At 40.1% G+C, this 26,122-nt stretch overlaps 1 protein-coding gene across 5 annotated transcripts in view; it reads left to right on the top strand.

The window, feature by feature from the left end:
* Window positions 1-26,122, top strand: part of USP54 (ubiquitin specific peptidase 54) — a 121,439-nt gene that overhangs the window by 7,443 nt on the left and 87,874 nt on the right. For 4 of the 5 annotated variants that reach the window (XM_027858615.1, XM_027858623.1, XM_027858594.1 and 1 more), the window contains exon 2: window positions 14,123-14,170. The exons of the other annotated variant lie outside the window; for it this stretch is intronic. The gene's annotated coding sequence lies outside the window, so the exon portion shown is untranslated. The remainder of the gene's footprint in view (window positions 1-14,122; window positions 14,171-26,122) is intronic. 5 annotated transcript variants of the gene reach the window in all.

Raw genomic sequence — 26,122 nt, 5'->3', positions numbered from 1 at the left:
CTTTGTCTTTTGAAGTCTTGCTTGAGGCCTTTGCTGATCTTCACGGTAAATGATTCACATTGACTTATCAGAGTATCTTTGCATCCCCAACTGTAAAGTAGAGTTGTTGTAAGAATCAAATGAGATTATATTTATAATGCACTGAGCAAAGTGCCTCGCACATAGTAGGGGCTTAATAAATGTCTATTCCCTCTCTCCTCCCCAACACCTTGAACAATGCCTGACTGAAAATAGGAGATTAATTGATGTTTGGTGAATTGAATTGGATGGAATTGGAACTCTGAGTACAAGGTATGGGAATAAAATGAGGTAAAGCTAAACAGACACATTGGAGCCTGGTTGTGAAGGGTCTTGATTTTCACTATCAGAAGTTGACATTTGATTTACTAGGCAATGGTAAGGAGTTGACCATTTTTTCCACTAGGTAACCAAAAGCTGGTGAAATTGATTATGAAGATTATTTAAATAGCAATGTGGAGGATCAATTGGAAATGGTTTAGACTAGTTGTAGGAAGGCCAATTAAGAGGTCTTTGCATTAATATAGGCGAGATGTGTGCAATACTTTTTTTGGGAGCAGAGAACCAAAGTGGAGAGTGGTAGAATAAACTGAAGTATATGGAATGGAAAGTTATTGTGTTCGGAGGAACCTAGGAAGATATGCATGAACTGTTGCAGAATGAATAGAACAACATATACAGTGAATAGGAATCTAAATGTAAATAAGATCACACAAAGGCAGCTGAAAAACCTGGGGAGCAGGTAATAAGACATACCTCTCACGTAGTTACTTACATGTGCATGGGGAGAAGAATGACGCCTCCCTCCTTGGCTTCTTGTGAAGGCCAGATAAAATCACCCAGGTAAAATGCTTTGCCAAGCCCTGTAGAAATACTAGTTACTTTATATTGTGGAATCCCATCATCACATAGGTTATTTTGACTTAACTGTCTTTGTTACAAGGGAGGGTTCAGTTGTAGGGGGCATTCTTTGGAAATGACAGCAATACCACAAAAGGCATCAGTAAAATTCATTTAAAAAAATAGGCCATGTGACAAGAAAAGGGAGTCTGGGCCACTAGAGTTTGATGCAAAGGGAATGGAGAGAAGGGGCTGAATCACATAGCTATTGCAGAGGAGAAAACATTAGGACTTGGCAACTGGTGGGATGGGTGTGAAAGGGAACAGTCTAAGGTTATTGCCAGGTTATGAGTCTATCAGTTATGAGTTAGAGGAGGAGCAGGTCCAAAGACCATTCATTGAACTTTGTCATAAGGTAATTAATGACTTCAGAAAGGCGTTTCAATAGAAAAGTGGGGAAGGTAGCCACAATACAAGAGTTTGAAGAGTGAGTGGGTGGTGAGGAAATAGGCATTTCACCTGGACAACATTTTCTAGGAAGGAGAAAATAGGAATGTATCTTGAATAGCAGGGTTAATTAAGTGTGATGCAGTGGAAAGAGCTAGATTTAGAGTCAAGGACACTTGTGTGTGAATTCTGGTGCTGACACTTATATTTGTAAACCAGTTACTTCAGATCTTCAGTGGTCCTCAGTTATCTGCAAAATTGAAGGGACCTTTAAGGATGGGTTAGAGAAAATCTGTCAGATGGCCTCTATTTCCCATTTCTTTTCTTTTCTTTTTTCTTTCTTTTTTTTTTTTTGCTTAGGCAGTTGGGGTTAAGTGACTTGCCCAGGTCACACAGCTAGTAAGTATCAAGTGTTTGGTCTGAGGCCGGATTTGAACTCAGGTCCTCCTGACTTCAGGGTTGGTGCTCTATCCACTGCGTATTTTCCATTTCTTCAGGAGATACGTACATACATACATACATACATACGCGTGCGTGTCTGTGTGTGTGTGTGTGTGTGTGTTGCTTATGTTATTTTTGCAATTACAAGTAAAGCTACTCTAGCATAGAGACTGGAGACAACCACTGGACCAGTGTGCCAGGATAATGACCTGGACCAGTCCTTGCTCTATACACTAGCCATTTTTTTCAGTGAAATAGGCAAGTTTCTCAGCTGAGAGGGTGGGGTGAGGGGGACTTGAGAAAGGTTTAGAAGAGCCACTGTGGAGAGTGAATCAGCTAGGCAGATGTGAAAGAATTGCCTTTCTACAGCAAGAGCCCATTTGATAGTAGCATCAACTGGTAGTGGACTCAGTGAGCCCAGTTAGTTTTGTGATTTTCTCCAGCTTCAGCCAGCAGCTGAATGCATGAGAGCATGGGAGCAAAGACAGCAGATGGTGATAGTTATCCAAGGACTTTTGAAGGCAAATTGGTGATTGAATAATGGGACAAGGGACTCAAGAGGAGAGGAGAGTGTAGAGTTGAAATGGTTCATCATGGGGTCAAGATGGGAAAGGGAGGGAAGTGTAGCCAGTGCAGGGGTGATGGCCTGTGAAGGAACTGACAGGTTGAAGGCTTAGAAATCATGGTGAATATGAAAAATAGGTTTAGGAGTAGTAAGGCAAAAGGAAAGATGGCCTAATAAAAGATTGTGATCAGAAAAAAAGAATTTCAGAGTTTATGAACAGGAAAGTGGAACACTTGTGGGTGATGGCAAGATCAAGGATGTGACCATCTGTGTGGCTGTGGTGGGTTATGGGAAGTGAGTCAGTTGAGGAGCTGGGAAGTTAGGGTGTTTGAGGGAGTATCAATATGTATGTTGGAGTCCTCTGGTGTGAAAGTAGGATTTGGGGAGGAGAGAAAGATGATGAGCCAGACACTGAATTCATTGTGAAAGGAAGGAAGGTATTCTGGGGAGGGGGGGGGTCAGTAAATAACAGCTGCCAGATTCTTGATTGAGTGGTAAACATGGAATTGAATGAACTTCAGAGGAGAAGAGGTTACTGAGTGATGATGGTAGAGCATGACCTTGGAAGTGGCAACAGGGAACAAGGAATTTTCTAACTCCCCCACCATGACCAGTGAGGCACACGTATGAGGAAAGAGCATCCAGTGCTGGAAAGGGTGGCCAGGGAGACAGATCTCAAATGAGTGCAGGAAGATAGGAGTGAGAAAGGAAAAGGTTTAAAATGAAAACAAGTTTATTAACTATAGAACAAGCATTACAGAGAGCACAGGGAAGGGGTGAGTAGGATTTTAGAGAGGCTGGGATGAGGAGAGGGGTAGGAATAGAAAGTAGGTAATGAGGGATAGAGAATGAGGTTTGTACAATGATAGGGGAGTGTGGTGTTCAAAATCACTGATATAGGGGTACTAGTATGCTAACCCTCGAGGAATACATTTATGTTGATTATTGTTTCCAGAGGGCCAAACAGCCTGTGTCAAGGAGGAGCAGGCCAGAGGTGGAGTCAGAAGTGGAGAGCGAGTGGCAAGGCTGGGCCTTCTCATGCTGTGGAGATTCCAAGAAGAGACTCACCAGTTAATGAGCTGGTTTTCAGGTTGAGTTAGGCAGAAGGTCATGTATTGGTGGAGTAAATTGGAAGGGCAAGTATGTTGTGGGAGTGTTTTTGTAACTGCTCTCTCTTAATTTTCCTCCTGTTTGACCAAATTGTTCTCAGTCTCTTGCTGAATCTTAATCCATGCCAGGCCTGTACAACTTGCAGCCAGTGGGCTGCTTACAGCTGTTGGGCTACTTACATCATACCAAAGAATTTTCTCTATATACAAAGGATGCTTTCCTCTGTTTCTCTCCCCCCCCTTAGGCAGTTGGGGTTAAGTGATTTGCCCAAGGTCACTCACCTAGTAAGGGTCAAATCTGGCTGAGGCCAGATTTGAACTCAGGTCTTCCTGACTCCAAGGCCAGAGCTCTATACACTGCGCCACCTATGTGCCCCAAAATAAATTTTTTTTAAATTTTTTGGCAATTGGGGTTAAGTTACTTGCCCTGGGTCACACAGCTGGTAAGTGTCAAGTATTTGGTCTGAGGTGGGATTTGAACTCAGGTCCTCCTGACTTCAGGGCTGGTGCTCTATCCACTGTGCCACCTAGCTGCCTCTCCTTTATATTTTTTGAAGGCCCTTGGAAATCCTTTGTCGTGCAGCAAATTGTGCAGGCCTGATGCATGCCATGCCCGGTGTAGGTGTCCCTGAGGGCTCTGTCCTAAGAACCCTTTTCTTTCCTTTCTCTGCTGTCATTTGATGAACTCATCAACTCCCATGGGTTCAATGGGAAAGGGAAAATCAGATGATTTTCATATGATTCCCAGATTTATAATTCTGTCCCTACTTGTCTTCTGAGTGCTAATCCTGCATCTCCAACTGCTTATTGAATGTTTTAAACAAGGTGTCCTATAGGTATCTCAAAGCTAACATGTCCAAAACAGAATTCATTATCTTTTCTCCCAAAACTCTCTTCTTTTCTGAATATCACATCTTTCTAGTCATTCACATTTGCAACCTTGGAATCATCCTCGACTAGTTGCTGACTCTACACATTCTGTTAGTTGCCAAATCTTGTCGTTTATTTCTGTACAGCATCTTTCACATATATCCCCTTTCCTGCACTCATACAACCACCACCCTAGTTCAGCCCTTGTCACTTCTCACCTGCACTATTGCAATAACTTTTTCGTTAGTTTCTTCACCTCAAGTTTCTCAACACAATCTCTCCAATCCATCATCCACACAGATGCCATAGTGATTTTTCTAAAAGATGAGTCTGGGGGTAGCTAGGTGGGTGCAATGGATAGAGCACTTGCCCTGGCGTCAGGAGGGCCTGAGTTCAAATCTGGCCTCAGATACATGACACTTACTAGCTGTGTGACCCTAGGCAAGTCACTTAATCCTGATTGCTTCACCAAAAAAAAGAAAAAGAAAAGAAAGGATAGGTCTGCTCGTATCACCCTAGTACTCAATAATCTCCAGGGATTCACTATTACCTCCAGGATAAAATATCAAAGTCCTTTTTTTGGCATTTAGACTCTTCTTAATCAGTCCTCTTCTTATCTTTCAAGTCTCCTTACACTTTATTCCCCTCTTTGCATTTTACTAGTCAGCCATACTGGCCTAACTTCCTTTTCCTTACCTTCCATGCTCCTTCACCCAAATCTGTCTTTGCATTGGCTGATTCCCATACCTTAAAAATTATTAAGGACCCCTCCCCCAAGAGAGCTTTTGTCTATGGGGGTTATAGCTTTTGATGCTTATCATATTAGGAATTTTTAAATCTTAGTGTTATTACAGAAGTAGTTTTGGCTTTGAGGATAACCTAAAGGATCTTGGGGATACCCAGAGGTCGCTGGGTCAGACTTTGAGAACTTTTGGTCTAGATAATTTTTAAAATTTTTTAAAAGCCTTGTACTCTCAAAAGCTCTACTCTAATGCCTCATCAGGGCATAGAGGGGACCCAGAATTCTCAAAGTTCATGCCAACAGAGCATCAACTCTGACAGGTTCTGCTAAACTGGAAAAAGTTCTGAATATAGCTCTGACAAATCAGTCTGCCAATTAAGGACCAGTCTAGCTAATTGTAGAGTGTTCCTTGTTGTCAGCAGGTTAGCCACTCTGTGAAGAATTCTTTGGTCATGAAAACCCATGAAATAAAGAAAAGTACAAAATGGCTCTCCATCCTGTTTCACCCCCTTCAAAAGAAGGCAGAGGGTGCTGAGAATCCAGTAGTTTTTAGGCATCTATGAAGAATGTGTCTTCTGATACTTTAAATGTGAGTTCTTTGTCCAGTAACCAACAAGTTGTGACACCAGAGCTGAGCTCCGTGACACTGACATTCTTGCTGTGAATGAAACCAGGAGACTAAGAAAGTGCAGCTAAATGGGAAAGTGACTCCCATGTTCTCCTGAGAAATAGAAAACTCTAAAGAGGCCAGCAGAGTTGGTCCCTCTGTATACCCAAAGACAACCAGAAGCGTCATTTCATGGGATATTTGACCATCTTGCTTTGCAGGGTTCAGAGAAGCGTGAGCACAAAATGAGGAGGAAAAAAAGCAGCATCACCAAGAAAACAATTATAGGAAAAAGTAGAGAAATCATATAAGAACTCTTAACCAAGTTTTTACATGTATTGATACATAGTGACTTCAATGCAAAAGTAGGTAGGAAAGAACAACAATTACATTTAAAATGTGAAAACACACACGCAAAACAGCTGATTAACAATGAGTCGTTTCAAATCAGCTGTCTGTTTACAGTTAGACCACTGATTGGTTAGGATAAACCTACTACTAATTTGGTGTCTAAATCAACACTAAATTAGAAGAAAGGCTAAAAGATAAGGAGGAAATGAATAAAAATAAAGACGTTGACTTTATTGCCATTTCATAGAGAAGTTTAGCTGACGTAAAACAATCACAATGAGGATGCTGAAAAACGTCTAGAAATGATTTTAGGCAGCAAGTATTTCATCTCCCTGCCAAATGGAAGGACGTGACTGCCAAGACCAACACTGGTTTATAGTACAGATTCATTGTTAAAACGTCAGAGAAGAAAATCATGTAAGATTGGGAATAGTATTATCTTATCATAGCAAAAACAACGCAGGAGAAAAAGAACCTGTAGAAAAAATGGAGTTAGACCCAAATAAACCACATCATCCCTAGAGTATTTATACACAAAACTAGAAGAACAACAAAAGATGTCAATGATGTCAGCAGGCCTGCTAGCATTTCTATAGTACTTTATTTTCATCATTAATGACAGTGTAATGACTCCATTTGAAGTAACCCATATAAGGAAATGTCAGTGGCACTTAAGTAGATGAAGTTGGGAAAAACAGCTAGACCTGATATCAATCAATAATCAACAAGTATTTTATTAAGCTGTTGCTATGTGCCAGACTCTGTGCTAAGCACTGGGAGTAAGAAGAAAGGCCAAACCAGTTCCTGCCCTAAGAACCTTACCTACCAATGGAGAAGACGACATGTAAAAAAGCTATATATATAGAGCCTACTTAAAGAGTATAAGGAAGGTAACTTCAGGGGACTAGGAAGGTAGGGAGGAGGAGCAGCTTGAGCTCAGTCTGCAAGTGGATCGGGAGGGAGAGTGTTCTCTGTCCCCTGGAAATAATTAAAAAACCAAGAGTCAGGAAAAATGTCTTGTGGGAAGAAGAGCAAGGAGGACAGTATCAATAGCTCTAGAGTATGTGGAGGGGAGGAAGGTATAAGAAGGCTGGAAACCCTAAATCGGGAATAAGGCAGAAGGAAGAGCAGAACAATGTTTAAGTGGAGAAAACAGGGCGAAACGGCTGAACAAGGGAGATAAAAATACCAGGACTTGTAGGGCAGGAACAATCAGTCAGCAAGCATTTGTTAAACCTCTGCTGTCTACCAGGCACCAAGAAAACAGTAACAAAAATGAATTAGTCCCTGCCCTCTAGAAGCTTACATTCTGTCAGAGGAGACAGGTACCTATATAAGCATATATAACATATATGTGTGGAGTAGACCATAGGCTTTTCTTCAAACTTCATTTTCACTGACAAGTTGTAAGCTTTTTTTTTTTTTGGCTAGGCAGTGGCATTAAGTGACTTGCCCAGGGTCACACAGCTAGTAAGTGTTATGTGTCTGAGGCTGGATTTGAACTCAGATCCTCCTGAATCCAGGACCAGTGCTCTATCCACTGCACTACCTCGATGGCCCCATAAGTAGTATGCTTAAGAGCTTAGCTACTCTGCCCCCTCAGGGCTTTAGGGTTAACTCTGGGTGTTATTCTTTCTAACAATGTTGGCTTGAACCCCTATTCTAGAGTATTCTTCCCAATATCAGTTGCTAGTTACAGTTAATATCTCCTCAATACCATTGATATAAATTCTTTGTTTCTCTTTCAAGCCCATTATTACCTGGCCCCTTCCTACCTCTCCAGGCTTCTTTTACCTTTACTGGCTATCTCCACATAATTAGTGGTCCAGTGACACTGGCCTTTCACACGCAATACTCCATCTCTCAGCTCTACAATTTTTTCTCTTTTCCCCATGCCTGAAGTTCTCTTCTTCCTCATCTCCTCTTGGTTCCTTCAAGCCTCAGCCCAAGTTCTGTCTTCTACAAGAAGGCTTTTCTAGTCTTCCTTAATTTTAGTGTCTTTCCCCTGAGATTATCTCTAGTTTACCTTTTATGTATATAACTCTTTGTGTATTCCTTCTTCCTTAGATTGTGAGCTTGTTGAGGTAGGGACTGCCTTTTGCATTTCTTTGTATCCCCATTGCTTAGCATAGTGCTTGGCACGTGATAGGTGTTTAATAAGTGATAGTTAACTGACTAGTACCCCAACATCATTTAACAATTAACATCAATTAGCTCTTGAGAGAAGATATTTATTGACAAATTATAGCAAGAAGAGAAATATTAAACATCTCCTTGACCCAGGGGTACACATTTCCTTCTACCATCTTAGTTGCTGGGGAGAGGGGATGCTGACTTAAAAGTGCTTGTTATGAAGCATTTGGCCCACCAACATCACTGTGTAATGAAGAATAGCTGCTGTGTGTGGAAGCAGCCATCGTGCTACCGAGTCTCATTTATTGCTGGGCCAGATCCTACAGGGCACTCCTGAGGATAGTGCTGGGGCCTCAGCTGGCTTGCCTGCTGGCCACTCTGGTGCATAGTTTCCAGGTTGTAGTTTAGTCTTTCAACTCCAGCATTCATTTGAATACCAAAGAACAAACACTGAGGGGCCCAGGCATGGATACTGTGTCCATGGCCAGGTTGCTAGAGGGACAACTTGAGGCCCTGCTGCCCCTGTACCACCTCTCTCATTCACCATTATAACAAGAGTTCATTTGCCCAGTTTGTGCCTTTTGTACCTCATGTACTCAGTCCTGGCTCAGTCCCCAGAAAGAGTTATCAAATGCCTTTGTATGATCTAAACAGGAGAGCAGGACCCTTTCATTCCACATCATCACCAACTTTAGAAGGACTGAGCCTCTCCATGGGCTTTGGCATGGCTGCCACATGCTCTTCCCGCTTGAAGATCGGGCTCCCACTAACCAGACCATTGTTATAATAGACAAAATCAAGAAAGGGGAATTTTTTGGAAAGAGAACCCTAGCAGTTGGATTTATCAGGAAAGGCTTTAAATAGTCTTGCTAAATTTTGAAAGAAGTAAGGGATTTTATGAAGAGAGAATATATTCCTGGTTGGGTCTCTGAGTCTGAGACCCTTTGCCACATCATGTCTGGACCTAGGCCTTCCCAGTGCTTCTCAGCTATCTTCATGCTCAAATACTTCTTCTTTCTGTCTCCCCTTTATGTGCTGTCTTCCCTCGTTACAATCTGTCTTGCTTGCTTATATTTTTATCCACAACACTTAGCCTAGCACCTGGTTAACAGTAAGTGCTAAATAAATCTATAGCCATATAAGCTCTGGGGGTCCCTTGTCCCCATTTTCTCTTTTTATTGTTTCATTTCTGTGGAGGGGTAAGTTGGTTCCCCAGAGTCTCAGAGGGCAGCATCTCTCAGGATTCTAGCAGGTACCCTTTAAGGATTTGGGTTATTCTCTATGATGCTTTTGGCTAAAGCTCAGTCTCCGGTGTATCTTCCCAACATCAGTTGCCAGTTATATTTAATAATCTCAGTATTATCTATTAGCTCCTCAATATCATATAACCAATTAATGTCGATTAGCTTCTACAAAAGCGATGTTTACTGAATAGAAGTATAAAACATCCCCCTGTATCAGGGATATCTCTTCTATGCCATCTTGATTTCTGGGAAGAGTGGACTCAAACTTAAAGTGGCTGATACAAAGTGTGCCACACCAAGTTTAGATGGCCAAGTCATTCTCTCTTGGTTTGCTCTTGATCCCCTACTGTGGTATGTGAAACAGGTTGCTTTTCATTATACTTGGCTGTTATCAAACTCTTGCATGGACTCCTGTGTCTGGTCCTCTTCAAAAAGGTCCCTGAAACTTACTGGGCTTGGCTGCTGGCAGACTCTAGGATGGAGTTTGAAAAATCTTCTGACCATTCAGAGCTCATAAGATAGAAGCCCTGTCCAGTGCTCCTTCACATAAGAGTAGCAAAGAATAGATACAACAGAGACAAAAGCAAAAGGAGAGCCATGGACCTGTTGGGCAGATGAAGTCCCAATGACTCAAAGGCTTAAAGCATGTCTTCTCTCAATCGCTGCCAGGAAGTCTTTTGTATGGACAACTCAGTTCTGATTCAGCATCCAAGCAGAGGCCTTTTCTTCACCCCCTTCATTCCAGATCGTGACATTTGTCTAGAAGTAGGCTCACCAGACTCCCATGTTTTGTACATACTCACTGGAGTAGGCTCTCATTGGCCAGTCCCCAATTACAAATGCCTTAGTTACTTATCTATCTTGGCAACTAGCCAGTGCAAAGGTACAGAGATGGAAGATGGAATATCGTGTGTGAGGAACAGCATGAAGGCAAAGGCTAGTTTGACTGGATTGTAGAGTGTAGGAAGGGGAGTAATGTATGATGAGACTAGAAAGGTAGTTTGGGTCTAGGTTGTGAAAGGCTTTAAATACCAAACAGAAGAGTTTATATTTGATCCCCAGGGCAGTATCTGGAAACAAATTTAGAATAGATTTGACTAGAAGTCAAGATTGTGAACTTGAGACCCAAACAGGATGATATTCAATGTTAATTGTTTTGTTTTGAGATAGCTATCTTTTTTTTCCTTCTCCAGAGCTTCATGCTGTGTTTAAGGTAGACTAACTGTGTGAGCATGTCTGAGCCTGCCTATTATAGGGCGTGTCTGAGCCCTATCCTCGACGAAAAACTTATGATATATAGAAGTACCAGGTACTTCCAGGAAGCAAGCCAGGAAATTAAATCTAAGTGTCTTGCACAGCTCGGAAGATCAGAAGTCAGGCTTAACCTGGGCCTGGTAAGATTGGTGAGTCAGAATGGCTCCATAGTGTATGACATAATGGTGGGCCCTTTAGACTTTGGTATAATAACAGTAAAGTATGAAACGTTTAGAGCTTTAAACCTAAGCCAAATGAACTTAATAACTGGCCACCTTAACTGTCTGGTATTCTTAATTCTGTCATGCTTAGTTAAGTACTTGAATCATCCCTGTGTGCTAGACTTAAGTGGCTAGATGGAACAGAGTAGAGCTGGAGAAGACTGAGGTGCTGGGACTGAGGGATAAAGATTTTGATAGTCTGCATATGCTCATTTACCTCTTGGGTGGTGGCCATGAATTGGGAATCTAATATCTATTCAGGAATGAGACTGAGCATGGCACTCCATTTTGTCACAGACGATGACTTTATTTTCCACATATTCTGGAATACCATTTCAACTTGACCACCTCCAAGGTGGAAAAGGGAACCAGTTATTCCCCTTATTTTTTCCCCACTTTCATTGGCTCAAGAAATCAAGTTACACAGCAATGTTGTAATGATGATCAATTGTGAAAGACTTGACTACTTTGATCAATACAGTGATCCAAGGTAGTTCCAGAGGACTCATGATGAAAAAATAACATTCATCTCCAGAGAGAACTGATGAACTCTGAGTGCAAATTGAAATATAATTTTCTCCTTATTTATTTTTGCCATGTGGCTAATATAGAAATATATTTTGCCTGATTTCCCATGTATAATTGATATAATTTTGCTTACCTTCTCAGTGGGTGAAGGAGGGGTGGGAGAGAGGGAGAGAATTTGGAACTCAAAATTTAAAAAGAAAAGAATATTAAAAATAAATGATAAATTAAAAAAAAAAAGAAATCAAGTTACAGCTGGGAGGAGCTGTTTGCCACAAACTCTTTAAGGAAAAACCATAAAGTTTTAGAGCTTATTTTGGCTGAGCTATGTATGATCTTTCAGGATGCTGGCAGGGTTTCTTGTTTTGGTAATGCAACCAGGCACATATTTGAGAAATTAAAGGTGAGTAATCTTTAATGGTTGAATGAATAGTAAAGTATTTTCATTTCCTGTCCATCAAACACTCCCAGACCTTAGCTATTTTGTAGTAAGTTCCAGGCTTGGTCCTGCCACTACCCGTGGAGAATTCCTATGGGGAATCCTTTAACCTCTTTGAGTCTCAGCTTCATCTTTACAAAGATGACCTCTAAGGCTCCTTCCAGGTCTAAAATTCCATAACAGTATAACATTGATTGTTGCTGGCTCCTATCAGAATACTTACCTTTTCTACTCCTGAGCCTCAGGTGGGCACTGTGAGTGAGTGTAAGGCATAAGAAGCCTCCCTGAGCTATAGATCTCAGGGTATTGTATGTTAGAATTGCAGCTGATATGCCAAACTTCAGTTTCAAAAAATCCGTGCGATGTGAAGCCTTTCTAAAAGATTTATTTATTGCTTTTATTCTAATCTTAAAAATGGGTCCAAATATTATATTGGTTTAAATTAAAGGGAAAAAAGTCTGGTTAGAATACAAGAAGTTTTAGTTTGAAAGAATTGTTTATCATTTATTTCTAATTTATTTCTTCACCTTCATAAATAAAAAAGGCAGTGAAATCCATAAGGTGATTTTATTGGACCATAGTAGGTGCCCTAGAATTATGCATAAAAGTTACTGATGAAATATATTTGAAAACTGAATTCTAAAATGAGAGGTTATATAGTTAGTTTTGCCCATCTTTTGTGCTTCAGTCTTGAACAGTTAAAAAGGCCTAATAACTAGTTTGTCCCCTTGTTAGAATAGATTTCTAGACCACCATACTTAGTATTTGAGGCCTACAACTGTTGTGGTTGAGTCTTTTTATGAAAAGCCCCAGTAGTGTCATGTGCTTTTTGTTCTGCCTCCAGAAACCTACTGGCTGGTCAGATGAGAGTGATCAACTTGTTTCTTGCCAAGTGTTTCCCAGTAAGCATCTAGCTACTAGCAGGACAGTATTTTTGAGGGAAGGAGGAAAAATGAGTCTGAGAGCTGAATTTATAGTGAATCTCACTAGAAGTCTTATGGTGATTTGGTTAGACTGGTTTTGATGCACTTTCTTCCTCTCCTGCATTCTCAGGTCAGCCATTAATCTACCAAAACATAGGTATAAATGTTACAGTGTCTAATGAATATTTTGGGGGGGATCTTGAAAAGCCAACACTGACACTATATCAGAGAAATTTGTCTGGTGGAAGATAGTTAGTATTCCATTTACAACTATTTGAAATGAAATAAGACTTAAGGATTACTTAACCTTTGACTTCTAGTAAAATGTGTTTTATCAGAGTAAAAAAATATTCCTTTAGAGATAGTGGAATTGAAGCATATACTCTAGCTTAAAGCAGTGCATGTAATGCTTGCTTTAAGGCCAAAGGATCTGAGTTTGATCTGAGGCTCTGCCACTTATTAACCCATGAGGCCTGGGCAAGTCCCTTAGCTTTTTTTAATCACTCATTCTCATCTATAAAATGGTGGGAGGTGGGATGGGAGTGGGAGTCGTACCAGACCAGGTGTGTCAAACTCAAATAGAAAAAAGCGCCGCAAAACTGTACACGAGGGTCCTTGTGGGCTGCATTATTGACTTAGAAAGCTGCATATTAACTTCATTTGTAATTTATTGTGTTTTTATTCATTTTGTTAAATATTTCCTAATTACATTTTAATCTGGATTGGGCTGCGTTCAGGAGTGTTATGGGCTGCCTGTTTGACACTTGTGGACTAGACCTCTGAGGTACCTTTGGGCCCTAAATCTATGATTCTGTCACTGAGCTGTCTGACAAAATTCCATGATAAGACTCCTGACAGTCCTATGTGCTGACTAAAGAAATAAGATGTGGGCAGGTTTTATTCAAATTATTAAACTTAGCTGTGAATTTTAAAAAGAAGAATGATTCTTTAAGAATGAGGTTTTAATGTGAGGAAGGAGATCAATCAACAAGCATTTATTAATGTGCCAGGCTCTGTGCTAGGTGCTGTAGATATAAATATACAAAGAAGAGTAAGAATAGGAGGGTGGCAAAGGACTTGACCTACATTATATAGTTTTAAATGGTTTTCCCAAAGAAGCCATCTTAGCACACCCCAGAGCAGCAGCTAGCAAGTGTGATGATATTCTGCTTGTTTGTAGTAGAAGGGCAGTGAAGTGGCTGAGGCGATTCTCCACTATCACTCATGTCCCAGGAAGGATGAAGAGTAGCCCAGCTTGTGTGTGTCCCTTTAAAGCTACCATGACCTGCTTACTGTAGGAGGGGCAGCTTCCTGAAGATCAGGTGTATGTCTGAAGAGATGAGCTCATCTTTCTTAAGTAGACCTGCCCTAGTGAATGTTTTCATAATTGCAGGTACTCCAGCTGGGAGAAGCCGGAAATGGTTGAAGCTTCACGAACTTTGTGAGTAGCAAAAAATAGAGCAGTTATTGTAATCTTTTGAAATATGTGGCTTCTAATTTCAGGGGGAAGGTGGCACGCATGCACACTCAGCTGTTTTCCAAGTTAAGGATTGCAGTGGGATGCTTGATTGGTCAAGGGAGAACCTGCATATAAAATTGCTCTAACCTGGGTGTCCCTCGGAAGGTGACTTGCCATGCCACCTAATTAACTTCTTGGGTTGGTGTTACTGACCTCCCTGCTTCAGGAAGCGAGAATCTTACAGGCTTCTTTTTCTTATGAAGGACTCTGGGACTTATTTAGAGACATAGTGATAGAACTCATTCTATCACTAAAGTCCATTGTCCTAGATTCTAGAACCCCTTGGGCTCTCTTTGTTTTTCTAGATTTAAAGTAAATCTCCCTGAGACATTTGAAGAATAGCACTTTATTAGTAAAGAAGTGGATCAAATTCTACTGGGCATATTGTCAGATTTATTCTTAAGTAGTCTGGCTTCAACAGGCAACATTGTTTTATGATAAGAGTTGTGGGTTGATACTTAAATTTTTTTTTCAGGGAGAGAGCATGGAATACTGGGGTGGGAGGAGACAAGTTCTCATGTTTATTCTTACCACTTAAAGTAACCATATAACATTGGGAAAATCAGTCATGATCATTCAAATTTCTATAGTGCTTTATGGTTTACGGAGGACTTTCATCACAGCAGCCCAGTGAGGTGGTAGTTTGTGTTGTCATCACCATTTTAAAGGGAGACTCACAGGGTAAGTGATTTACCCATTGTCACACAGCTAGTAATTACTGGAGTGGGAAATTGAATTTTCTATTAGACCTCTAGGACCATCCTGACCCTCCTATTTTTTTTTTTTTTTTGGCGAGGCAATTGGAGTTAAGTGACTTGCCCAGGGTCATACAGCTAGTAAATGTCAAGTGTCTGGTCTGAGACCAGATTTGAACTCAGGTCCTCCTGACTCCAGGGTCAGTGCTCTGTCCGCTGAGCCATCTAACTGCCCCCTGACCCTCTTAATTTACAGATGAAAAAACTGAGGCCCAGCAAAGTTAAAATGGTTTGCATTTTTAAAGTGTTCTGCTATCCTTAATGGGCTATAGAAATGCTGGCTATTTTTTATTATTATCACACTGGTACCATAAAGGTTTGCAAAGCACTTTAAGGTTTGCAAAACATTTTACATGTGCTAGGTCATTTGATCTTCTTTACAACCCTGTGAGATAGGTGCTATTATTATTATTATTTTTTTTTTTTTAACAAATGAGGAAACCAAGGGAAACCCAAGAAGCATTTATTAAGCACCTACTGTGTTCTGGGCAGATATTCTAAGCCCTGGGGATACAAAGAAAGGAAAAAAAAAAACCAGTCCTTGCTCCCTAGGAGCTCAAGATCTAAGAGAAGACAACATGCAGACTTACAAACAAGATATACACAGGATAAATTGGAGGTCCTCTCAAAGAAAAGGGACTCAGGTCAAGGAGGCCTGAGAGAGGCTTCTTGTAAAAGGTGGGACTTGAGCTGAGATTTAAGGAAACCCAGGTGGTAGAGATGAGGAAGAAGAGAGTTCCATGTATAAGGGACAGACAGGGAAAATGTGTGGATATGGAGTGTCATTCTAGAAACACCAAGGAGATCATTGTCACTGGGTTGCACAGTGCTAGGAGAGGAGGAGTAAGGGGTTAAAAAAGGTAGAAAGGTTAGAAAGGATAAGGTTAGTTTTTATAACCAAACAGGATTTTTATATTTGATCCTGGAGGTGATGGGAAGCCACTGGAGTTTATCGACTAGAGATCTGCTCTTGAAGAAGATCATCTTGGTAACTGAGTGGAGGATAGACTGGAGTGGGGAGAAACTTAAAGCAGGAGATCAATCCGAAGGCTACTAAAGTAGTCCAGGCCTGAGGTGATGGGAGCTGACACCATGGCATTATCAGTGTTAGAGGAGAGAAGAGGGCATTATAAGAGAGATGTTATGAAGGTTGAAATGACTGAACTTGGAAAAAGATTGGATTTGGGGGGTGAGAGAGTGAGGAGTCAAGGATGACACAAGGTTGTGAGCGCGGGTGACTGGGAAAATGATGGTACCCTTGACAGTAATAGGGAAGTTAAGGAGAATTTTGGGAGAAAGATGATGAGTTCCGTTTTAGACGTGTTGAACTTAAGATGTCTGGAAGACATCCAGCTCTCCAGGAGGCAGTTAATTGGAGATGCAATACCCATGGTCAGAAGAGAGGTTAGGGCTGAACAGAATTATCTGCATAGAGATGATCAGTAGATCATGGGGACTGAAGAGATCACTGAGCAAAATAATATGTAAAGAGAACAGAACCCAAGATGGAGCATTGGGAAATCCCCATGGTTAGTGGGTATGACCTGGATGAGGATCTGGCAAAGGAGACTGAAAAGGAGCAGTCAAAATTAGAGGGGGAGAACCGGGAGGGGTCAATGTCATGAAGACCTAGAGAGAAGAGTATCAAGAGGGTGGTCATTAGTGCAAAGGCTGCAGAGAGATCAAGAAGGAAGAGGATTGGGAAAAGACTGTTGGATTTGGCAATTGAAAGATCATTGATAACTTTGGAGAGAGCTGGAAGGTTAAGAGACTTTTTCAGGGTTTCACAAGCCAGTAAGTGTCTGAGAGAAGGCTTGAACCCAGGTCTTCCTAACTCCAAGCTCAGCACTCTATCTACTGTGTTACTGAACTGCCCCTGGTGAGCAGCAGAACTGAGGTTTTCACTGAAGTCCAAATTCATCACTCCTTCCGTTGTGCTGCTCTGTCTCTGGCCTTCAGTTTATTCATCTTCAAAACAAGAGAATTTGGCCAGGTTAACCTCTACCTAAAGTCTCTTCCAACTCTTAAGATGCTGTTAGTTATATCTGTATGATAAAGGGCAAGGTAAATTGCATCAATTTCTTTTTCTACAGAATGGGGTAGTAATAACTGCCTCACCTACCTCATATAGTTAAGATGAAGAATGAGAGAATATACTGAAAACTTTTGGGAAAAAAAAGTAGAACTATATAGCATAGGTATTATTTATTATTAGGCATCAAGGAGAATAGTTTTTTAAGCTAGAAAGGGTAACACAAATGATGGTAAGAGGAAATTGAAACACAAAATAATTGAGATAGTAAGAAAAAATCTGTTTTAAAATGAATTTATGACTCCTGAGGCAGATGAATGAAATGTCAGGGTGTCAGAGGAACTTGAATACATGATCTCAGAGCTTCTGTTGATAATCTGTTGAGAAATTATGATAATCAAGAGGTTTGAGATGGACCTTTGTTACCCTCATTTTCCATAAAAGGATGAATTCTATAAACTACAAACCTCTAAACTTGTTGACTCTTGTAAAATTGGAGAATTTACAAAATGGTAACAGAAATTAAATCAAATACTTCTCCGATGATCAAACCAATATCTGTGACTTTTAGAAAAAAGAAGTAGTGTGGTAGAAGTCAGCATGGATTCACTCGGAGCAAATGATGCTAAACAAATACTATTCCTGTTTTTCAGAGGATTACTAATTTGGTGGATTGAGGGAATGTTTTAAGATGAGTGTATTGTTATAACATCTGCCATTCCTTGAGGCCCAATTTAATTCACATTTCCTCCCTGTGTCAGGAATAAGTTCCTGACTTTCACTGATCTCTGTTCCCTCCAAACTTTTTGAAAAATGTTTTTATTGGTATGTTTTGTTTTTACACAAATTTCTCTCCAGAATTTCTCCCAATATCTCTTCCCTTTCCAGAAAACAGTTCTGTATAACAAATAATATCTTAAAAGAAGAAGAAGAGGGAGGAAAAATCAGTAAAACTGAACAATACATTGAAAAAGTCAGAAAATACGTGTGTGTGGACCTTCTACCTCTTCAAAGGAATGGGATCCCTCCAAACTCTAATAGCATTTTGATAGTCACAAAGTTAGAAAATTTCAGAGCTATTCTAACCTTCTCATTTTATAGATAAGGAAACTGAGGACCCAGAGTTGATGTGACTTGGTCAGGATTGTATAATAGGATTATATAATTATATATAAGTGTATAATTATAGAATGGGGTATAGCATCTAGATGTTCTGACTACTACAAAATTTTGTGCTTATGTAATCTCTGGAATTGCTTGCAAAGAATATTCATGTTAGTTTTGTTTCCTCAAATAGACTGGAAGCTCTTTGAGCAAAGGTATCATATTTTATCATCTGTAGCCTTACTTTTGTGGGACTTGTCTGTCTGGCCTTACAACAGTCTCTCTAGATACTCTTCTCTCAAGCTCTGGCCCAACCAGCCAGGTCTATTTAATCAGAACAGCTTAGTATATTTTCCCCTCTTTACCCTCTCACTCATCTTGACTGCCCTCCTCTTTCTGAATCCTATCCATCCTTCAAGGCTCTGATGAAATCCCATCTTCTTTGTAAAGTTGGTCGCCTTTGTTCACTGTCATCTCTCCCTCTCCTAAACAAGCACTTTTTGATATGTTTTCTTTGCAGTTTACCAGTCCATCAATAGTCATTAAGTGTCTACTGTGTGTCTAGCACTCTGTTAGGTGCTGTAGATACTCTGTAAAAGTCTTTGCCCTTAGAGGGCTTCTATTCAAGTTGACAAAGGCAGTAAAGGGGTTAAGAGAAAGAAAGTGTTTCACACTGAAGGACACCCTTGTGCTCCGTTTTTAAGGAAGAAATAGGCAGAGGTGAAGTGGGAGAACTGGAAAGGTAATTTGAGGCCAGGTGGTCATGTGCTTTAAAGGCCAAACAGAAGGGAGCCTTTGGAGATGATTGAGTAGAGGACTAACTTGGTCAGACCAGTGCTATGGGAAAATCACTTTGGCAACTGAGCAGAGGATAGTTTGGAGAGGTCAGGAGACAAATCGGGCTAGTACAGTAGGCCAGGTGACAGGGAACAGCTTGAACAGCGAAGGGGTTGGCCATATGAGAAGGGTTGCATAAGAGATTCTGTGGAGGTAGAATCAACAAGATTTGGCCACAGATTGGAACGTTTCACCTTATCTTGCCTGGCCTCTTCTTATACCCCTTCAATACCACCCCCTTTCTAGATTTAGATCTGAGAATAGTCATCAGATCAACACCACTGAGTTCCCCCATATTCCTCCTCATCTCAGTCAGTTCACTTGTTGTTCTCATCTTCATTTTCTCTGACTTCCCTTTCCAAAGCACTCCACCCTGGCAACTGCTTCCGAACTGTTTGTGCTGTCTTCTCCTATCAGAGTATAAGCTCCGTGAGGGCTGAGACTAGCTTGCTTACATATATTTGTATCTATTTTTCAGTGCAAACAACAACCTACTTATTTAGGTGCTCTGTAAGATAACTGATTGATTTATTGTGTTTTGATATTACTGGAGACTTAGTCCAGTGGCTGGTGTTTCCATGACCATTTTGTAGTCCATGCCAAAAATTTGAAGGGATTGCTGCATGGATGAGGTGTTAGCCTTCCTTGACTTTCAATCCCCTAGATATTAGTATGCTCTCACTCTCCAGTTTTCCTTGTGTTATACTTAATCTGTGTTCATGTCGTAGCCTGGCTCAGTAGATTATAATTTCCCTGAGAGCATAGAGTCTTGCACATAATGGATAATTGAGATTTGGTGAATTGAATGGAGCTATGGGTGGACTTACCCTTCATCCTCTGATCTTTGCTGGGAAGATTGCTGTTTTGTTACGTCCTGGTAAAGGGCAGGGTATCTAGAGATATTTTTAACCAGCATCTAGACTATTGCTCAGGTCCAGGCATTAGTTAATACCACTCAAATGACAGTAATAGGTATCTTCCCAAGGGGACCCAGCCAGTGGCAAGCTTGAGTTTGGTCAGGCTTTCTTCCAGGTTCCAGTTAGCAAAGTATTTTTCTGTTTTTGTTTGTTTCTTTTAAAACAACCTGTTTGGGGGGCGAAAAACAGGCTAGGTCTGGATGTGAGAGGGCTTTTGAATGTTAGAATGTAAAATATAAGATTTGGACCTTGTCCTCAGAGAATTTACAACCTATTTAAAATTGATAAAACTAACATGAAACAAAATGAAATTGTACAAGAGAGTATATAATTGATAACATAAGATTTCATTTTTAGTGACTTTTCTAACTTGTTTATAGTATATATTCATCTTTAGCAATCAAGGCTTTGGTTTTTCCTCATCTGTGGGGAATATAATCCCTTACCTTTTTGTGTTTCTCTGGAAAAGTTTGAAGATTTTTTACAGACTCTATCTTCCATACCTTCAGGTAACTCTTCACCTTGCTGCCAAATTAATCTCACTCATGCATAATTTGACCATTTTATTCTAGTGATTCAAAACCTTCAATGCCTCCCTATTGCTTCTGGGATAAAATACAAACTCCTTAACTCATCATTCAAGGCCTTTCCTAATCTGGCCCTAACCTACTTTCCTAGTCTTATTTCACACCACTGCACTTCATGTAGCTTACCATTGTATAGGAAAAGAAAAAAACCACAATCATTTTGGAACATCTTAATGAATTAGCAGTGGAAATTCCCTAGCTCAGCTTAATGAGAAATAAAATATTAGAAACTAGGTAAGAACATGGTAAATCAGATGGTCTTATCCACTGTGGTAACAACTTTTTGTTGTCCTTAGATAAGAGACACCTGCAGCCCATCTAAATTGTTATTTCCACCCTACTGCCTTACATTGAATGGACTCTTTTAACAATTATGAAAGTATTTGGTCACCTCTCCTTGTCCCCCTGCTTTGAATGGGCAATGTTTCCTTGTTCGGATAACACATCTTGACAGCTGCATAGCAGGTATTCCCTCAGAAACCTCCTGTTTGCTGATTCCCCCTTTCTCTACCCTGCTTTCTTATGAAATTATTTATTTATTTATCTTTTTATTATTATTATTTATATTTATCATTTTATTATTATGTATTATATTTATTGTGTATTGTATTATTATTATTATTTATATTTATTTATTTATCTGAGTTGCCTCAGAATACTGCTGATTGGCTATGTACTCTAAATGGGCCTGGAAAGTTATAAAAACCAAATATGTGCCATATGAAACAATCTGCTATTATCAAGCAGTCTTCGTTAGCGAACTGATAAATTTTATTTTCAGTTTGGATTCCTGTCTTTGACCTATAGTTATTGGACCCTGGTGGGCCCACCCTTCCCAAGAGGTCACATTCCTCTCAGTTGAGAAAACTCCCCCACACCATTTTGCTAAAGCTCAGTTACTTTTCCTCAGTTTTCTCATCTGTAGAATGAGCTGCAGAAGGAGATGGCAAACCACTCCGGTGTCTTTGCCAAGAAAACCCCAAATTGGGGTTTAGTCTAAAACTAAAAACCACTAAATAACCACAGTCTTATCCTACCCTCTACCATCTGCTTGCATTTGTAAAAGAATACCTAGAACCTCTCCCTCAACCCCTGCCTGTTGTAATTGTTTTTCACCCAAGTGAAACTCTAGTGCTGTCTCTTCTAGTTTTCTGATTCCACCCTTCTCTACATTCACATTGCTGAAAATGATCTCCCTCTTCTTAAGTTTATGCCAGCTTAATGGCTCTATTCTTTGCATTTTTACATTTTGTCTTATATCTTAATTATTTTTTAAAATTTATTTTTGTTGAACTTTTAGATACATCATACAAAACTCTATCACATTTGAATCCCCCACAATATACAGATGGTTGAGTAAAGTAGAATAAGAGGACTACAATATGGAACCTTATACTTTAGTAGGTTTTCATTTGATAAAAGAAAGGAAGGGTGTAGGTGTGTTATCTCCCTCTATTAGAATGTCAGTTCCTTGAGAGTAAGGACTCTTACTGTTTTATTTGTATCCCAGCTTTTAGCACCTTGCATTGTGCATAGTAAGAACTTAATAAATGCCTTTTCACTTATTCAATCATGTTTTATTGGTCAACAGACATTTATTAAGTGCTTGTATGTGCCAGGATTTTCATTGTGGGTACAGTTTACTGTCCTTTTGCAGTGTCTGTCCAAGATATATACTGAGAGATGAGCTCTGTACTTGTCCATTCAACTGCATATCATAGCATTTTTCATCCATTTGATTTTTTTCAAGGTGGATTGTTAGACCAATTCTTTTGAATGTTCACTGATTTCATTTTGGAGCTTGGGCTTGATGCTCTAATCCCATCTTCTGAAGAATGCCTTTCTCAGGCTTCTCCCACTGCTAATTTCACCCATCCAAGCTTACCTTTTATCTACTTTGTATTTTGTAGGTACTCAATTGTTTGCATATTGTCTCTCCTGTTAGAATGGAAGCTCTTGAGGGCAGAACTGTGTTTTTGTCTTTTTTTTTTTTTTTTTTTTGCCTCTCTAGCTCTTAGCGCAGTGCCTGGCAAATAGTGTTTAGTAAATGGCTTAGTTTTGATATCTGTGGGAGACCTCTATTGGAGGAGAGCCTTTATTTAGCCTCCAGCCTTTTGCTTTACTAAATCAAAAAATTATCATAAATGAAACTGCTGTAAAGATAATGGGATATTGTATTCTGTACACCTTTTAATCATTTCTGTAGTGTGTCTCCAGTGACTTGCATGTATTTGAAGTACTTGATGTTTGTCAAATTGAATATCTCTGAAGTATAGAAGACCAGCAAATGAAGCCTCTGACATAACTATAAGCCTGCCATGGGCCCTGAAAGGGTCAGAGGGAGGGATTCAGTCCAACAAGGACTCATAAGTGCTCTAGTGCTGGGCGATGTTGCTCCTCTGGGTTGGCCAAGGAGCCCCAAACAGGGAAGGAGAGAGGGAGGAAGCAGGAATGTTAGCTGGGAAGAGGAAGGTAGTGGCACCAGTAAGAGACTGTGAGGTGTAAAGTCTTCCAGGCATTGGCTCAGAGGCCAGGGATGAAAGATCTTTTGGGGGCCTTCAAGTAATGGAATGGTCTAGTTAGGCAGGATCATAATTAGTGAAGGGGAAGTAGTGGGAAAGAAAGGGGTTTTTGTAGCTAGACAGTAGCAGTCTGTCTGTTCTTCCTGCTGCCTCCTCTCATTCACAGAGATACAAGAATGCTGCCCCCAGCAGTAACTGGGACAAATGAGAATGCCCCCAGCTTCCTCACTGCCTTTTGAAATTCTGCCCCTCCAGGCCCTGCTCCAGGCCTGCAGTTTTCTACGAAGCCTTTTCTGTACAGCCTCCTCTGTGGTAATCTCTTCTTCCTTTTCTGCATCTTAACTAATACTTACTGGTTCTTCCACTTGTTTGGGGTGGGTGTGTATACTGATCATTCATAAATAACGTATGTATTATATATGTATTTTATGTGTGTGTGTATATATATATATATATATTTAAACATCTCTTGCACACATATAAACATATATAGGAAGTGCTCTTAGTTTTTTCACTTGTATATCCATTATTCCCAATCAGACTGTAAGCTCCTTAATAGTATAAACTAGATTTTATGCTTTGTGTACTCAGAAGACTATAGTGTCTTAAATAAAATAGTCTTACAAATATTTGTCCATTAATAAAAGTTAGAATGTTTTCATAGAAGGGCCCTTTTCCTGACTTAGAGCGTAAGTGCTGAGCCTGATACCACCTCTTCTTAATTCCTCATGTTTTCTACCTTGTTCAGGTGCATCAGGTGGATTGAGCCTTGGCATCTGTCTCTTGAGTGCAGACAGACCATTTCTCATGCAGATGATCTGAAGATCTCAAATTAATGTGTGCTTCGTGGAAACGTGCCGAAAAAATATGAAGAGAGATTTTGATAGATTGACAGGAATGTTTGTTGCTGTTTGGCAAAGCATGTTTCCATCATTTCTTTCAGGCTGCCTTGATCATCTGCGCAGATGGTCTACTCAATCATGAGTCATTTACTTGTCTTACTTCTGTTTAGGTAGATATGTGATACCTTATATAGATAAAAGTGTAATCATTAGCAGTGCTACCTGGTTTTGTTGCTTCAGGGGCCATGGTTGACCAGCGCATGTGGCATTTGTTTTCCTTTCCTGATGTAGGTGATAATGTCAGAAGAGTGATAGAAGAATGCTGACCATTTAAACCCTCTGTATGACCAGGTAGCAGTAACTGTTGTTTTCTTGAGCTTAATTTAAAGTGCAGTTGTTAAGCATAAGCATCCTGGTTTTGTAAAAAGGGAAATTGTGTAAAGTTTGGAATGCTGGAGAAAATGGGGCAAAAAACTCCCATGAGTATTTTGATTGGGAACCGGAAGGAGCCTTAGAGATAATGTCATCAGACCCTTTCATTTTATAAATGTAGATTCTCTTACTCTTCCTATTTTCTTATGTGCCCCATCCATCAAATGCCAAGCTTTATCAATTTTGCCTCCAAAATATTTCTCGTGTCCATCCTTCCCTTTTTGTTTTCATTCTTATAAGCCAAACGTAGCAGGATTGCATCAACTCCTTAACCAGCCTTACGTTTCTACTTTTTCCTCCTTCTCATCCCTTTTATTGCCTAACAGATAAAGCCTTAACTTCTTATTCTGGCTTTCAGGGCCCTCTACATTTTATAAAACTCAGCTTTTCTGGCCTTCTCTTCCCTGACTTGCAATTATACTCTGTGCTCCAACCATTTACTGCTTCTTGTCATCCTGTAGAGGTCTTATATTTTCCTGCCTCCTGTCATTCTTTGTACCTGAAATGTCCTTTTCTCCTACCTCTGTTGAAATCCTTCTCTCTTCAAGACTTATCAAACCTGCCCTCCCAGATAGGAAGGATTTTGATAGAATGACAGGAATGTTTATCACTATTGGGCAAAACATGTGCCCAGCATTCTTTCAGGCCGTGAAGCCATTCCTTATGCTCCCAGCCAGAATTAATCTTTTCTTCTTTAGACTTCACAATAGCATTCTGTTATTTCACTTAAGCAATTAGCATTATCTGTTTTGCATTATGGCTTTGTGTGTGTGTTGAATCCCCCTACTTGACTATGGGCTACGTGGGGTAGGAATTTATTTTGCTTTCCACATACTAAAGCTATATATGTTTAATACATGTAAATTATTTGTCAAAGTGTGGTAGAAATTAGAGTTTTACAGCTATTAGGAAATGAAAACTCACATTGCACATTGGTGGTCTAGTAACAGGTCAGAATTGTAATAATACCTCTTTAGTTAGAGGAGGGCTGTAAACCTTATCAGGAAGGGTGAATGTGAATTTCATTGTCTTCCATTTTAGCACACCTTAAGCTCCCCTTTTTCCAGATAAAGAAATGGGGAGAATTATGGTAAACAAAAGGGAGTCCATAGAACTGTTGGGACCCAACAATTCCTGACGTAGTTTTTAGCTCTACTTATTGACCATTCTAAACTTTTGGAAAATGAATTTTCACTGCTACCACCATTGCCCTTCATCCAAAAGGTACCTTTTCCAAATCCTGGCAGATTATCACAAAGAACTGGAAGTGTGTGGGTGGGGAAGAAAGGGGGAGAGAGAGTCACCATAGGATAATAGAATAGTAGCTGTGGCTTTGGAAGAGCCCTCAGACATTTTATGGTCCAGTTTCCTCCTTTTACAGATGAGGAAACTCATCTATAAATTGTACAATCTCGTTACCCAAGGTAATGTAGCCTACTCCCCTCCATTTCCAGTGGCTGTCTAAGATAGGTGTTGACAGATGAACCATGTGGGTTATCCATTTAATTGTATATCACAGTCTTTCTTGGAGGCATTTTTCATCTCCTTGTTTTTTCTAACGTAAATAGTTAGGCCAAACTCTCTTGAGTGAATATAGATTTCATTTAGGAGGCTCTGCAGTGTTGTAGGACAGGGGTCCATGAACTTTTTTAAAAAAATAGGTTTTTATTGATATCTTTTTGTTTTTTACATCATCATTTTCCTCTGCATCCCTCCCTTAGGAAGCTATCCCAAGTAACACAGTTTTTTTTTAAAGACAAAAACAAGAAAAAGAGGAGGAAAAATCTGCATGTCCAAAGAATACATTGAAAAAGTCTGAAAACATGTGCAGTATGCAACACCTGTG

The sequence above is a fragment of the Vombatus ursinus genome, unplaced genomic scaffold, assembly GCF_900497805.2.
Source record: "Vombatus ursinus unplaced genomic scaffold, bare-nosed wombat genome assembly UNPS02000749.1, whole genome shotgun sequence".
Lineage (NCBI taxonomy): Eukaryota > Metazoa > Chordata > Mammalia > Diprotodontia > Vombatidae > Vombatus > Vombatus ursinus.
The sequence above is the reverse complement of the archived record's forward strand: the minus strand, read 5'-3'. Positions and strand labels throughout refer to the sequence as shown.